The 17,643-nt window shown below is 39.0% G+C and overlaps 1 protein-coding gene across 1 annotated transcript in view; it reads left to right on the top strand.

The window, feature by feature from the left end:
• Positions 1-17,643, top strand: part of LOC122813872 (zinc finger protein 26-like) — a 369,001-nt gene that overhangs the window by 284,213 nt on the left and 67,145 nt on the right. The gene's annotated exons all lie outside the window — the stretch shown is intronic.

Genomic DNA, 17,643 nt, shown 5'->3' with positions numbered 1-17,643 from the left:
TATTCCTCTGATGAGGATTCCTTAGCATACTCTACACAAATTACATCTCCTCCAGAGTATGCATCCCCAGAAGAGAAATCTAATGGGATTCCCCAGTAGAAGAGATTTCTTTTGGGAAAACTATTAACAAAATGAGAGGATTTATCTAATGGGACTGTTCACAAACTTCTGAAGAGCAAAAGAGGGTATGTTGAGCTTTTGCAAATGGAAGTTTCTTCCCTTTCTGCTGTGCCTCCAGTCTTGCCAGCTTTCCTGCATGCTTTTGCTTCTTCTAAGACCCCTGACTCTCAGGCTTCTGCACCCAAGAGGCCAGACAGATTCTACAAGGTGTCTGATGATTGTAAATTCCTCTATAAGTGTCCGTCAGCTGATCCAGCTGTTGTTTCCAGAGCTTCTGACAAGTCTTCCCAGTTGTCTCCCTCTTCTAAACTTCTTCCATCTGATAAGGAGAGTAAAATTCTGGAGAGACTTGGTAAAAAGTTTTACACGTCCTCCACGTTGGCAAACAGAGCAATGAATTACCAAACTCATATGGAAAGGAACTTCACGATTTGAAGTACCTGTTTGTCTCTCCTGTTCCTAAGTTCCATAGTAATTTTCCTGCTACGGTATCTTTTGTTAGGTGACTAGTTCAATCCTCTGCAGCCTCTGCTTCTGCTTCCAGGCCTAAAAAGTCAGTTAGGATGCCTCCACAGTCTAAACCTACTGCTTTTGCTCCTTCCAGTCAGCAAACCTTTGAAGCCAGGCCGAGCTCTGTCTGGCTCCCAGCAGCCTGTTCCAAGTCTTTACTCCTCTATCTCTTTGTCTAGCTCTCTCATTTCCAGCTTGGGCAAGGAACACTCAGCATTCCTGGGTTCTCTTTCTTATTCAACAGGGATACTTCCTGACTTGAAAAATTCTCCCTCCTTTCATGGGAATTCCACAGCCCCCTTCAAGTCAACTGAATTTGTTTCCAGAGGTGCTAACTCTGTTACTTCCTCACGACACCATTCAACATGTGCCAATGTATCATAGAGGCAGAGGCTTTTACTCAAGGATGTTTCTGGCTCCTGGAAAGGATGATCTTTAGAGACCAATACTAGATCTTTCCCACTTAAACACTTTCCTAGAAGTGCCAACTTTCTGCATGCTGTCTTTACAAACTGTTTCCTCTGATTTCACCTCAGTCTTGCATGGCCTGTCTAGACATCAAAGATGCTTATCTGCACATCCCAATCCATCATCTTCTTTACAGGAAATTTCTATGTTTTTCCGTGGGTTCTTTGCACTTTCGCTTGTCTGCCTTGCCTTTTGGTCTTTCCACTGCCCCAAGGGTATTCACAAAGAGTTTGGCCTCTGTTATTGCCCTCTTGAGAGTCAAGAGTATCCAAGTATATCCATACCTGGACAATCTTCATTTCCTGGCTCCTCTGTCACAACAGTTGTCTCAAAAACTGTAGGTGGCCATTCATTTCCTTCAGTTCTAGGGTTCACCATAAATTTCAAGAAATCCCTTCTGACCCCATCACAGAATCATGTCTTCCTAGGATGCAGGTTCAGGGCAGACCTTATGAAGGTTTTTCCTTCCTTTGGACAAAGTTCAGTCCCTCACTGCCTTTCTGGAAAACCTTCTGCCTCTCCCCTTGATTACAGCCAGGGAGTTTCTAGGACATTTTGGGTTCATGGCTTCCACAATTCCCATGCTTCCCTTTGCAAAACTCCACATGAGGAAATTTCAGTGGTTCTTTAAGGCAATCTGATCACAGCATATTCACACTGTAGAGGTTCTGATTCCTCTCTCCACCTACCTAAAACAGAGCCTCTTTGATGGATTCAACAGCTTTCTCTGAATCAGGGCCTTCCTCTTCTTCTGCCCCAGACATTGCAACAACTGTTCACAGACACCTTAGACACAGGGTAGGGGGCAACATTTGCTTCCAAGAAGCTTCAGGGCCTTTGGTCTCCATGTCAAGGAAGAGAACATATCAACATCAAGGAAATGAGGACTCTGATTCTGGCTTTACAAGACTTTCATCCTCTCTTTCAACCAGCTCCTCTGAAAGTGTTTACAGACAGAACCACTGTTCTCTGGTATATAGTGGGGGTGATGTCTTACCTTCTTTGCAGGTTAGCTTTCAGGGCATGGGAACTGGAAATATAACACAAGGTGACCTTCTAGCAGTTTACATTCCATCTGCTCAAAACATTGTGGCAAGCACCTTAAGCAGGTCCATGACTCAATCCCATGAATGGATACTTCACAGGCATATGTTTCTGGACTTGGTCCACTAGTGGGGTACCCCTCTTCTGGATCTGTTTGCCTCCCCTCTGAACAGACAACATTCTCTATTTTGTGCCAGACACCTACATCCTCTGGCTTGATAGGTGGATGCCCTTTCTTTCTCATGGAAGGGCGTGTTTCTTTATGCATTTCCTCCCTTCCTTTCATTCAGAAAGTTCTGCTGAAGTTTCAGCAGGACAAACCAAAAATCTTGCTGGTAACTCCCTTTTGGCCAAGACAGCATGGGATCCCGATCCTGCATTTAGCCAAAGGCAATCATCACAAGTCACCTCATAGAGTGGACCTGCTCACACAAGACACAGGATCTCTGTTTCACCCACATTTGTCAGCCTTACAGCTGACCCTGTGGGTGATCAACTTTTGATTCCTTTTAGACACCATTTTTTCTCAAGACATGCTTAGGGTTCTGTAGGAGGCCAGGAAACTCGGTACTAGAAAATCATACTTATCTAAATGGAAGAGGTTTTCCATCTGCTGTCTTTCAAGAAATCTGGATCCATTTTCCATGAATATTCTAGTAGCTCTGTCTTACTTGTGTGAATTACTTAATAGTGACTTGTCTTACTCATCAGTGAAGGTTTACTTGTCAGCTATTTCTGCATGTCTGGCATAACCTCCACCTTTAGCATCCAGATTGGAGGTAAAACTTTTGCTTAAATACATCCTACATATTAAACCTCCCAGGAAAATGGTTCCACTTCCTTGGGATTTGAACTGTGTTTTAGAGAATCTTACTGTGGCTCCATTTGAACCTGCAGCTTCAGCTTCTTTAAAGTTTTGCACTTGGAACACAGTGCTTTTGGTAGCCTTGACATCTGCCAAGAGAGTTGCAGAGATTCAGGCTTTGATGGCTCCTCCACCTTTCTTGGTTTTCCACAAGGATAGGGTTTCTTGTGTACCAATTTATCTAACTTCACCACCTCTGACTGCCTATTGATACTTTTCATGTCACTCTGTAAATAATCATTCTATCAGTACTAACTCACTGATGTGGAGAAATAATATCTCTGACTTCTCTATGTGATCAATTTGATAGTAGTTGTAATTATGAGTATTCACTTGAAGCTATGACATGTTTGTTACTATTGCATTGTAATGTTTTTTGGACACTAACCTGCAAATTTAACCTATTCAATTGTCTTTTAATGTGTAATAACTGTGTTAGCCTAAATTAGTATCGTATCACTTTTCCATACTATGTATTACACCATTTCTGTATGTTCAATGAGTATGTTTTGTATACTCTATAGTTTTGCTATTTCTGTATGTTCAATGCGTACGTTTTGTATACTCTATATTTTTGCTATTTCTGTATGTTCAATGCGTACATTTTGTATACTCTATATTTTTGCTATTTCTGTATGTTCAATGCGTACATTTTGTATACTCTATATTTTTGCTATTTCTGTATGTTAAATGTGGAGATTTTCTCCCCGGGCCGCCACTGAAAAAGGACTTGTGTCCAGTTGGACTTTACTGGTAAGCAAATGTAAAATAAATAAGATAAAATAAAAAATAAATTTATGCCTAAGGTGGTGAATGAGGTGTCTCTAAGTCGTTCTATTCAATCGCCCACCTTCTTCCCTTCTCCTCACTCCTCTAGTGAAAGGATCTTGCATACCTTAGATGTACATAGACAGTTTTGATTCTATTTACATAAGACTAAGGCTGTCAAGAAATCTGATCAGCTCTTTGTTTCTTTCCATCCCAGGGCTCTGGGTTTGCCTGTCTCGAAGCAGACAATTTTTTCTTGGATCTCCAAGATGTCTTGTTTAGTTATGATTTCGATGGTAAGTCTCTCACTGCACCTGTTAGGGCTCATTCCACTAGATCTGTAACTTCCACAGGGGCGTTCTTTAAAGGCCTAGAAACTAATTCTATGCTGGATGCTGCAACAGAACACTATAAACGTTGACACATTAACCTCACCCTATGCAAGTAATTGGAGTATTTGGTGACTTCAGGAAAGAGGAACAAAGAGGGTCACTTGGTTATATAATATTGTAAGACAGTAGACTTGAAGGGGGCTGTGGAATCCCAGGTAAGCTAGCATTTTAGGCTAATTCAGGAGAATCTAAGGTTAGCAGAAGTAAACTAAACACCTACTCACAAAGACTGCATTCTGACAAGTTTGAGCAGTTTTCACTCACCATTTATTTTACTCAGTGTTGTTGGCAACTGAAAATATATTGTTTCTGAATAAAAAAAAAATCCAAAACATTTTAAATGGCTAAACAGTTCATGTTTGCTGTTCTGATAGAAATATTTAATAAGTTTATTTCTTTGTTGTAATAAAGTAATAATAATTAATTTGGGTTTTGGCATTAGAAGAATAGAGTACAGCGTGAGCTGTAGACAGCAGTCATCATTTGAGAAACCCCAATTACATTACCCAGCAGTAAGCCTGCAACATTGTACCCAGCCTGAAAAGCTCTGTGACATGTCTGTATGACAGCTTCATTCGGGACATAATAAGAGCCCTGAATGTGACAAGGGAACACCCCAATTGTGCATCTAACAGAGGTCTTGCAGCAGTGTGGTCTGCCTGACAAGGGATACAACAAGCTTCATCTCACTCCTCTACCACAGCTTCACTCAGGAAATAACTACATGACTTCTGAATGTGACACAAGTCAGAGATCTCACATAAAGAATAAAATGTATACATGTGCTCAGTATAGTAAGTCCTTTAGTTATCACAGATATTTTCAAGTACATCTTGCAAGTCACACAGGGATTAAACCATATAAATGTGCTGAATGTGATAAGTGTTTTAAAGAAAAGAGAGTCCTGAAATGCCATCAGTAGTCCCACACAGGGATTAAACGATATAAATGTGCTGAATGTGATAAGTGTTTTGCACAAAAGGGATGTCTGATACACCATCAGTACTCCCATGCAGGGGTTAAAGCATGTAAATGTGCTGAATGTGGTAAGTGTTTTCACAAAAGGGCTCTGTAATACGCCATCAGTACTCCCACACAGGGAATAAAATAGGGAATAAACCATATAAATGTGCTGAATGTGGAAAGTATTTTTGCACAAAAGGGCTCGCTAATAGACCATCAGTATTCTCATGCAGGGATTAAACCATATAAATGTGCTAAATGTGGTAAATGCTTTACACATAAGACAGTCCTAACACAGCATCAGTATTCCCATACAGGGATTAAAATACATAAATGTGCTGAATGTGGTATGTGTTTTACACAGAAGGGAGGCCTAATACGCAAAATGTACTCCTGCACAGAGACTAAACGATTTCAGTGTGATGACTGTGATAAGTGTTTTACACACAAGGGATGCCTAATACACCATGAGTACTCCCATACAGGTATTAAACCATATAAATGTACTGAATGTGAAAAGTGTTTTGCACAAAAGGGAAACCTAATACGCCATAAGAAGTCTCACTCAGGAATTAAACCATTTAAATGTGTTGAATGTGAGAAGTGTTTTACACGAAAGATGCAACTGATGGACCAAAGGATCATTTGTTGTTAAATAAAGGGGTCTATATCAGAACATCAAAGTATTAAAACTTTGAATGTTCTGATATTGAACACTATTCAGCGAATGCTAAGAATAGCGAAGCTGCAGAACAGCGAATTCTTTCCTCTGAAAATAATTTGCTTGGCCGTTTCTGTGGCTTCGCTATTCTTAGCACTGTGGTGGAAAGTTACGGGTTGAGTTCAGGTAAGTGTGCGATTGTTTATACGTTAGTGTTAGGGGCGGGTTAAGTGAGTTAGGGTTAGGGCGCAGGTTAAGCGTGTGTGCGATAGTGACAGATTTTAGGGTTAGGGGCAGTTTAAGTGAGTTAGGGTTAGGTCAGTGTGTGATAGTGACTGACCTTAGGGTTAGGGTTTGGGTTAAGGTAAGTGGGTAGATAGTAGTGTACATTTAGTTTAATGTAGAGTTAGATGTAGGAATTTAAATGTATGTGTGTGGTTGCTGTTTGTTTCATGTGCTTGTGTTGTGTGTATGTGTTTTGGAGCAGAGAATTTTTTCCATGGGAAAAAATTTGCTGTTCTGAATGTTCGATATTTTCATGTTTAGATGTTTTGGGGCCGATGAAATAGTGTTTGCTATTTTCATCTTTTGATAACATGATATAAACGCAAATAAAGTCATAATGGAGAATTGTAACAAGAAGAATCTAGGTATGGCTTGAAGAGATCACAAAAAAGCATTTGACAGTTTTCCACATTCATGGATAAAGGAGTGCTTACAGATGTATACGATACACCTACATTGATCAATTGCATTGCTATGACCATGAAACAGCGGCAAACCACTTTGCAGTTAACCCATGATAAAGGAAAAATTATTATCCCAGGGATAAAAATTCAAAAGTGGATATTCCAGGGTGACTCTGTTGCTCTTTTGTCTTGCCATTAACCCATTAAGCTGTCTACTTAACAGATTAAGTCATGGTTACAATTTGGCTCTCAGAAAACAACAGAGTTTAAAGACTTCTCATCTTCCTTTTGTGGATGATTTAAAGCTATATAGTTCATCAGATGAGGAACTGAAAGCACAACTGCAAGTGACCAAAACTTTCTCAGATGATATAAGAATGTCATTTGCTCTTCATAAATATGCAAAATTAACCTTTAAAGCAGGAAAGTTGCAGCACCAAGAAAACAAACCCTGGGACAGGAATGTGATATAAAAGAACTTGAGCAAGAGGGAGTGTATAAATATTTGGGAATTCATGAAGGATCAACAATAAAACATGAACAAATGTGAATAAAACTTAGTAATGTTTTAGAAGACTAAAATTAATACTTAAAACAGTGTTAACATCTAGGAACAAAGTCCAAGCTATAAACCAATTTGCTGTTCCTGTCCTGACTTACACTTTTGAGGTGACTAACTGGCCTCAGCAGGTATTGGATCAGTTGGACAGGAAAACAAGAAAAATGCCTCACAGTTAACCAAATGATATAAAAAAATCAGTGTGTACCAATATTGTAGGCCGCAGTGGTGCAGCGGTTAGCATTGTCACCTCACAGCAAGAAGTTCTCTGGTTCGATTTTCGGCTAGAGCGCCTTCTGTGTAGAGTCTGCATGCCCTCCCTGCAGTCGAGTGACATTTAAAGAGATGCAGGTAGGTGCATGCGTGAATGGGTGTGCCTTTGTTGAAAGTTAGCATCTGGCTGGCACCTCTGCACTGTAAAAATCTACTGCCAATCATAAGCAGACCGGCGTTCTGCTGTGGCGACTCCTAACCAGGAAAAGCTGAAAAACATTACTTAGTGTGTACCAAGATTGTATATCCCTCGTTCTGAAGGAGGTATGGATGTCGTTGAAACTGATTACATGTATAGATCTGCAATCATAGAATTGCACACATATCTGCTGAACCCATCAGATGCATACACAGTGGAAGTTTTGAAACATGAAGAGAACAAATCTAACATGACTTCCCCGCTTAGTTTAGCAGAAACATATCAGTGTCATGCAGGACTGGAAACCAAACCAGAAGCAGACAAAAATCAGACAGCAACTGAATGTGCCAAAAAACAAAAGAAAGAATATAAAGAGAAGGATCAGATGAAAAGGCAAGAGATACTGAAAAGGCATAAATATACCTGTAAGTACAGAAAACTCCTGGAACAACCTTATATCGATCAGAATCTGATGTAGGAATGGTTAAGGAGAGTTTTTTTTTTTTAAACGAAAGATGAAAGGTTAATATTAGCAGCCCAGGATAGTGGGCTAAGTGCACATAGATACAAAAAGTCTGTTGACCATGTGGGAGAAAGAGACAAATGCAGGTGCTGTAAAACAGAGCTGGAAACAGTTGCACATCTAGTTGCTGGGTGTGATACTTTAGTGGCAGAGGGGCTGTTGCATTGGGTATTGTGCAAACATTACAATATTGAAGTAGCTGAGAAGCATTGGAAACATGAGCTACAAAACATTACAGAAAATGATGAAGTGTATATCACCTGGGATCACCCATTACCAACATTTCAGAAAATTCATATGAGAAAAACAGATATAGTTGTCCATGAAAAGAAGACAAAAACAGTATTAATCATTGAAATTGGCACACCCAGGTAGAAATGAGGACAGTGTGGAGGAAGGATGTCCAGATAGTTCCAATAGTAGTAGGAGTAATAGGTCTCATAAAAAAAAAATTGCAGTCTTATGTTACCAGTGCATGTAACTCCACATGAATGCAGAGTCAATTCTGAACACATTGTCAGTGCTGCAAAGAACACGTTTGGCTAATGTCAAAGACTGAAACAATACTAGTTTCACAAACGTTGATTATACTTTGAGTTAGGAATGGGGTCTATTCCTGTCATGGTATTATGAACCCAAAAGACTTGGAGGAGTTAAACCAATCTTATGAGTATAGATGATATGAAATGGGAACACGTAACAGCCAAAGAAACTGAGAGAAAATTAAGGGAAGTGCCTAACTGGAAAACCCTGAGTCCAGATGTGTTACTTAATTTTTGGCTAACAGTATTAACATTTTTACACAAATATCATCCCTGATTAAAAATTATTTATAACACTTCTTGAACATACACCAACCTGATTAACAACAGGAAAAACCATAGTATTCATTAAGAATAAACCTCCAAGGTATCCTAAGAACTGTAGAATAAATTGCTTTCCAACAGTATATACATTATAAAGAGGAATTGATGTTGCCAGGGTTTATAACTATTTAGAAAAAAATCCAGTCTTGGCAGCAGAACAAAGGGGTAATAAATGAAAGTGATATGGACCCAAGGATCATCTATACTTAAGCAAAGTCATAACAATGAGCTGTGGAAAAACAGTGCAGGATCAAAATGTGGCATGTATACATTACAAAAAGCATTTGACAGCATCCCACAGTTGTGGATTATGGAATGTTATAGAAATACACACCCTAGATTGATCAATTACATTGCAGTGACTATGAAACACTAGTAAATCATTTTACAGCTGAGACATGATAAACAGCAAACTATTATCCAAGGGATAAAAATTAAAATGGGGCTATTCCAGGGGAGATAATTTGTCCCCTCTGCTGTTTTTTTTTTTCTTGCCCTTAACCCATACAGCTGTTTACTTAATAGACTATGATATGGTCAATGTTTTTCTTCCTGGAACAGACCTTGTTTAAAGACATATCCTCTACTTTTTGTGAATGGTTTAAAATTGTACAGTTCTTCAAAGATCTGAAAGCACAGCTACAAATGGTTAAAGTTTTTCAGATGATATGAAAATGATATTTGGTCTTGATAAATTACCAAAAGCAACATTTAAAGCAAAAAGAGCTACAACGTCAAGATGCAACCTTGGACAGTGATGTGATTTAAAAAAAAAACTTGAAGGGTTTGAAATAACCATTTGGAAGTAGATGATTGGTCAGTAATAAACCATGAACCAGTAAAAAAGTTTAGTAAAGAATACTTGAGAAAACTAAAGGTAAGGATGAAAACTGCCTTGACATCATAAATCTAAATCAGTGTGTTCTTTGTGTTTGTGATTGCACCATACTCCACCAAATTAGATAAAGAAAAAGCCTCATGCTTATTAATGATATATAAAAATCAGAGCATGTCAAGATTATATATCTCTCAGGGAAGTTATGGGCCTCTTCAAAACTGACTGTATTTATAGGTCTAGAAGTAGTAGGACTACATTCATATTTGTTGACTTCATCTGATTCAGCAGTGAATTTCTAAAGAAGTTAAATCTAAGAAGACAGTGACACCTATGCTTAGTTTAGCAGAAGCATATCAGAAAGGAGTAGGAATGGAAATCCTACCAAAAGTAGATAATTAATCAGCAACAAAATGTGCCAAAAAAGAGAGAAATTGTATAAATAAGATAACCAGAAGAAAAGGAAAGACCACTATTAGACTGGCATTTATAGAGAACTTGTGGAAACAAAAGTTTGATTGATGCCCAGGATAGCAGGCTATGTACATATTGGTTTGCATCTATAGAAAAAGTGTGAAAAGCAGACAATGTATGTTCTGTTGTACGGAACTAAAAACAATTGCCCATCTCATTGCTGGTTGCAGTGCACTAATGGCTGTGGGGGTCTGTATACTGACAGGCACGATAATGTGGCACTGGGGTGATGCAAACAGTGTAACAAACAAGCAGATGAAAAACACAATTCTTTAATATCACTGTGGAAACCTCAAATTCATGGAAATATTCTTACAGGTTCTTCAGAATGTTAATGACTTCAGGATGTTTTATCAGCTTTTTTCCTAAGTACAGTTTAGACACAGTATTGTTTACCAATTGGTGCATCTCATCTTTTCATTATGTTGCTTTATGTTTTTTTTTTCTGTTTTGTCTTGTGCTGCTATGTCTTATTTTGCTGTTTTCCTGGTTTTGATTGCATTGATTTAAAAAAATTAATAAATACATTTACAAGACTCATTTTTTTAACTTGGAATAATAGAATAATGTAACAGAAATGTACCTTGTCATTGGTAGAAACTCCAGGAGAAAACAATGTGCTGATTAAAGCAAACATTTCTTTTTCTCGTGCAGAGATATTAGCTTGAGGAAATGAGTTCAGAAATAGAAAGTACGTGTAATACACAGAGGGCTGTCATCTCATGTCTGATAAAGCTTTCAAAATAAATGGCCAGATACAATATAATGTTTGAGAGACAGGGCGCTGGATGATAAGGAAAGCTTACATAACCAATAAGTTGTAAATACTGAAGTATTATCCTTTTTATTATAGACGTCTGAACCGTATTCTTTATTTATGGGAAGAGTAGCAGTTAGGGTATTAAACTGATCGCAATAAAGGGAGGTCAACACTATGGTATGAAAACGTGCACTACAACTGAAGAGTAAAACCTGCAGTAACTGTTCAGTTTGTAGCACTTTGTAAGCAAGGTAATACAAGCCCCTGCAACACTTTTGTGTTGAGCCAAAAGCTATAATATTCGTAAGAAAAATGGGTGAAATCCTTACCACTTTAGCAGAGAGAAATTACTGATCTCTCCATTCAAAGATTTGATTTTCATAAAAGTTAGAGTTTTTTAATCATTTAGAACGTGTTTGCTTACTTACTAGTTTGTCTTTTTTTTTCATGAAATACACATACAACTGATGAGGAAATGTGATAGGTAGAAACTATGGTTAAGATGTCCTTCTATTCAGTGTTGCAGTATTCTTTACATATGGGTTGTATACCACCCTTTGACCTGACGTCTGGCCTGTATACAAAAGCTTAGAACCACCGCTTGTACATGGGACGTCGCACAAAGGCAAAGACAATGTCAGCCATAAAAGAGATGTCTGCATGTACAATCTTCAGAACTTTTTCTCCACTATTCAGAAAGGCTGACTCATACATTCGGTCTGCTGTTGGATACCATTGGTGTCATCTTCCAGCTTCAGATAAGTACTCCATAGGGGATTTAATATATTGTTACTACCTGCATATCCCTATTCATCCTAACTTCAGGAAGTTTTTGTGTTTCCTCAGTGAGTTCTTTGCACTTTCAGTTTACTGCCTTGCCCTGTGGTCTTTCTACTGCTCCAAGGGTGTTCACAAAGTGCCTGGCCCCAGCTATTGCCTATTTAAGGCTAAAAAGCCTACAGGTTTACCCATACTTGGATGATCTGCTGTTTCCTGGCCAACAGTCCAGACTTGTTAATCCAGCATCTGAACCTAGCTATTCCCTTTTTGCAGACCCTGGGTTTATCAATAAATTTCAAAAAATCATGCCTCACACCAAGATCTTATATTCCTGGGGTGCAGGTTCTGCACAAACTTGATGATTTTTTTTTTCCTGTGGGAAAAGCAACTTATCTCAAGGCATTCATGGAGGCTCTTCTGCCTCTTCCTTTCATCATGGCCAGGGAGTTTCTGAGATTGCTGGGGTTCATGGCCTCCACTATTCCCATGCTGCCCTTTGCCAAGCTACACATATAGGAAGTTCCAGTGTTTTTTTAAAGACAGTTTGGTCCCAGCATGCTCATCCCTTAGATGTCTTAATTCCCCTTCTCCCCTGTCTGAAAATAGAACTGCATTGGTGAATGCAGCAACTCACCCTAGCCTACCCCTTCAGGTACCTCAACCAGTTCAGCAACTCTTCACAGACACCAAAGACTTGGGTTAGGGAGCAATCTTTGCTTCCAGGAAAGTTCAGGATCTTTGGTCCCCTTCTCAAAGGAAGAAACATATCAACGTCAGGGAAATGAGGGCTGTAATTCTAGCCCTACAGACCTTTCACTCTTGCCAGAACCCCTCAGGATCCTCACAGGCAATACCACGGTCCTTTGGTACATAAACAAGCAGGGGGGCACAGAACCTTATTTTTTCTGTCACTTGGCCATCAAAGCTTGAGAATTGGCTACTCAATACTAAGTGACTGTACATGCCATGTACCTTCCCTCAGCTCAAAAATTGGTGGCAGATGCATTAAGTAGATCTATGACACAATCTCATGAGTGGATGCTTCACATGGATGTGTTCCTGGATCTAGTTCACCGGTGGGGTACTCCAGAACTGGACCTTTTTGCCTCCTCTATGAACAGACAACTTCATCACTTTTGTGCAAGGGTCCCTCACCCTCAAGTGTGGAAGGTGGATGCTCCATCTTTCTCATGGAAGGGGATGTTTCTCTGTGCACCCCCCCTTCCCCTTAATTCATAAAGTCCTGTTGAAAATTTCGCAAGAGAAACCCAAAATCTTCCTAGTGACTCCCTTTTGGCCAAGACAGCACTGGTTCCCTCTTCTTCAGCAATTAGCCAAGGGTCATCACTACAAGCTACCTCACCAGATGGACCTGCTCACTCAGGACAAAGGATCATTGATTCACCCCATTTAGCAACACTACAACTGACTTTGTGGGTTATCAACTTTTGATCCCTTTCAGGCACCTATTTTCTAAGGACGTGCTAAGGATTTTGCAGGAGGCCAGGAAACCCAATACTAGGGAAAAAAAAAAAAAAAAACGCCCCAACTGAAGATGGTAACAAATAAAAACACCAAAAAAACCCACCAAAATCAGCACATGAGAGGGAGAAAGGGAACACTCCCACAATATGACAAGACTTTAGCTTAAAAACAGTTATATTTTCTGCTTTCATCCAAACAAGGATTTCTTCAGAACAGTTAAGTTTGTGAAACAAGATACCATATAAAAGGAATGCAACCAATAATGTTCACAAACTAAGTAATAGTTAATTAATCCAAGCATTTAAAGAAACAGTCTAGAGTAAAATGAAGTAAAGTCACATTCTACATAAAAATCAGTCATCATTGGTAAACTTTTAGTCTTCTTGCTTTCAGGAAACACTAAAGGCACTTGGCCTTCATGAGAATATTAATATTATCAGCCCCCAGCCTAATTTGCCACAGTCTTGCTCTTTGTTCTACTCTGTTCCTGAAATGTCCCCCTCTTAAATCTAGGGGAACTGCCTCAATAATAGTAAAAATAAATGTTTAAATTTGTCAAAAGGCCGAGAATGTTTAAACAAAGCATTTGTCTCATCTTTAGATTTAATAGCATAAAGGTGTTCTTTAATTCTGGCTTCTGGACTCCTAGTGGTCATTCCTGTGTAATAGGCACTACAACCGGAGCATAAGCCAACATAAACAACCCTCCCTGGATTTACAAGAACCCCCCCCCAGAATAGGTATGGTGAACATAAGATGGTCAAAGAAAGATAAGGTCCTTCTAAAATAAATCTACAAACTTGGCAATTCCCACATTTGTACATTCCCTTCTCTCTAGTTCCATAATAGGTGCATGATATCGTTTTACTGTTATCGTTTTCTAATAAAACCTTCAAATTATAATTATTCCTGTAAACAAATTTTGGACAAGAACCAATACATGAAATCGACTCAGAATTTCCTTCTAGTAGTTTGCAGTTTTCTAAAATCACAGCTCTAATACTCTCACTATCTCCCATCATGTCAAGGCTACGCATGATACCTGTCTTACCACTATTTCGCTCATTTCTTAACAAAGGTTTCAGAAGTATAGGAGGATACAAATCTACCCTTTTTAATTTAACTTCGTCTGCTTTGGTTTTCAAAAAAAATCAAACTTGAAACCTCTGTTCACAAACAAAGCTATAATTCTGTCAAGTTCTGTGTCAAACTCATCATCAGTGGTTAACCTGGACGCCCTAATAAATTGCCCCCTGGGAATGTTATTTAACATAAAACATGGATGGTTGCTCTTAAAGTGCTAGTAGTTGTTACTGAACGTATATTTTCTATAAATCCTACTGTCCACCATACCATTCGTGTCATTCCAGTTGAGCTGAATACCTAAGAAATTGACTTGTAACCCACACTGGCCAAGAGGGAACTTCAAGAAATTGAAACTCATACTATTTAAAGTTTGAATAAAATCACTAACATCAATTTCAATGCCTTGTAAAATCAGGAACAAATCATCTATGAACTGACAAAGGTAAACCACGTTAAATTTAGAAAGGAGATGGTGGACCGAGTGAGGCCTTGTTAGAATTCTTGGAACTCAAATGGCAGCTTAGGACTAATGCTACCCAGCCACCAGGTATAAATGAAAATGTTTCAATTTCCAGTATATTAAAACTGAAGGCTGGATATTATTTTGGGTAGTAATGCATTTGTGCTATAAGGTTTCCATTTGATAAGCAGCAAACAGGGTATATAGTTTGTAATTAAGAGTTGCAGAATAAACAGAAAAAATGGTTTTAAATTTAGCTGCAGTCATGTTTTAAGTGTCTATACCTATGACTGAAATCTTTTGTTTTGTATTTAGTATTGTGGTTTTACTAGCAATTTTTATAGCGGTGGTGGTGCTGCGATAGTGTTGTCGCCTCACAGTTGGACGTTGCCCGTTCGATTCTCAGTTAGAGCGTCTTCTGTGTGGTGACATGCGTGAATGGGCGTTCCTTCGTTGAAGGTTGTGCGTTAGGCCCAGCAAGCAGCACGTAAAAATCTACTGCCAATCATTAGCGGACCGGAGTTCCACTGTGGCGACCCCTAACCGGGAAAAGCCGAAAGACACAACAAAAAGTGTGTGTTCACACTGGCATTTTTTGTAGACTAATTCTGTTGATTGGATTGTTATTTAATTAGTTCAATTCATTAAGATGTATAAAGAGCCTTCTTGATTCATGGGTAATTGCTCTGATGAAGTCCAGTTACCAGAGGGGGAAAAAGCACTTAACCTCTTTATCTTGGTTTTATTCATGTGATATTTATGCAATAAGTTTATGGTTTTGAGCAGCACTCAGCTCTGAAGCCTACTCCTCAGTTACAGTTAAAGTCCATGGTTCTGCCTTGTCTGCCTGTTTGCCTTTGACAGACCCCCTTAGCTTCTAGGTTAGAAGTTAAGCTTTTTCAGAAAGGCATCCTACATTTATGACCCCCCAGGAATCCAGTTCCTCCTCCTTGGGATCTTTACGTATTACAAAAACTTACCCAGTCCCCTTTGAACCAGCAGCGTCTGCTTCCCTAAAATTCTGCACATGCGAAACTGTGCTTCTAGTAGCCTTAACCTCTGCTAGAAGGGTCTCTGACATTCAAGCATTGATGGCTTCCCCCCTTTCCTAGTTTTTTGATATGGACAGAGTATCCTTGAGAACTAATGCAACCTTCATGCCCAAAGTGGTGAATGAGTTGTCTCTTAGTCCATCCAATTGCCTACCTTCTTCCCATGGCCTCAATCCCCCAGTGAGTGGATTTTGCATACCTTGGATGTGCATAGACAACTCAGATTTTACTTTGACAAAACTAAGTCCATTAGGAGGTCTGACCAGCTTTTTGTTTCTTTTCATCCCAGGGCTCTGGTTTTGCCTTTTTTCAAATAAACCATTTCCACATGGATCTCTAAGGCTGTTGTGTTTTACTATGAATTTCATGGGACGTCTTTATCGGCATATGTTAAGGCCCATTCCACTAGATCAGTGGCATCCTTAAGGGCTTTCTTTAAAGGTCTAGATGCTCATTCCATCCTGAAAGCTGCCACCTGTTCATCTCTTCATCCCTTACAAAACATTACAAATTGGGCACTGTTTCTAAATCCAAGGGCAAGTTCTGCCAAGGTGATTCTGCATGGATTCCTAGAAAATGCTGGTTGTTAGTGTTCCCCTACTCTATCCTCCTCTCTGGGTTCCATTTCAGCTTTTGCACTCTCCCATATGTTAAGAATACTGCAACATTGAATAGAAGGACATAAAATAGCTGTGTAAAATTTTACCATAACCATCAATGTCCTTCTCTTCTATGTTGCAATATTCTATCCCTCCCGCCTTGCCCCTAAAACTTGCTCTTTCTTTCTCCTTAGGCTCCTTTTGGACTCCTTTCCTTATGGGGCTTTCTTATACTGAAGATTGTACTTGCGGACAGCCCTTTTATGACTGAGATTGTCTGTGCCTTCGTGCAATGTTCCACATACAGGCAGTGGCTCTAAGCTTTTCTATACAGGCCGGACATTAGGTCGTTGGGCGGAATACAACTAATATGTAAAGAATACTGCAACATAAAAGAGAAGGACATCTCTGGTTATGGCAAGATTTTACACAACTATTCTTTATCTGTAGTCATCTAAAACATTGAGGATTATTTTAACCTGATTTTTTGATAAGAACACTAGAAACCTTAAAGCCATCTTGTATGAAAGATGATCAGGAAGAGTTAACATGGATGCCAGTAGAAGAAGAAATAAAAATGCAGTAAATTCTTCTACTATTAAATAGTATAAACATTCCTTCTCATTTTAAAATCCTGGGCATTCTAGTTATTTCAGTTTAACATATCTAAGATCACCCCTAATTATGGTCTTATTAATGAGAGCTGCATCTGATATGCACCTATTTTTTTTTTATTTATTCTTTGTTGACTAGATTAGTCTTACCACACTAGTGGCCACTCTTCATTGGAGATCCAAGGTGGTATTTATATTAACAGTGAAAATCTGGCCAGGGTTTTGGGGAATTTATCCTAATGTTTTCGACAGGTGGTGTAAGTTAGTTTACATCTTCCTGAGCTACCACTTACTCATGTGAACGGGACGTCTGTTTAATGTCTCATCCAATAATAGAGTACATCATTTGTATTTTTAAGTGCTGTAAATGTCTTAGAAAAATAAAGACAGTGCATGGTGCTGGAGGTTGGCATGCACACACAAGTACAGTAGCCTCTTAATCCTGCACTGCAGGGTCAACAATCCAATCACCTGGAGTGGGAATCAAACCCACAATCTTTTGGTCTTTTAGCACCAAAAGCAAGAATGCTACTTTTGAGCCACTGACTTTGTCTTGTTTGCTTTCTTCCCAATAACTGTATGATCCAACTTCATATTTCTTTAACTTGTTTCTGTTCTACTCTACTTCCTGTTAAACTCCCTTACATTACTAGGCCCA

This window comes from Protopterus annectens, chromosome 10.part0, assembly GCF_019279795.1.
Source record: "Protopterus annectens isolate FY-2018-M chromosome 10.part0, PAN1.0, whole genome shotgun sequence".
Lineage (NCBI taxonomy): Eukaryota > Metazoa > Chordata > Ceratodontiformes > Protopteridae > Protopterus > Protopterus annectens.
This window is presented reverse-complemented; position numbering and strand designations above follow the sequence as displayed.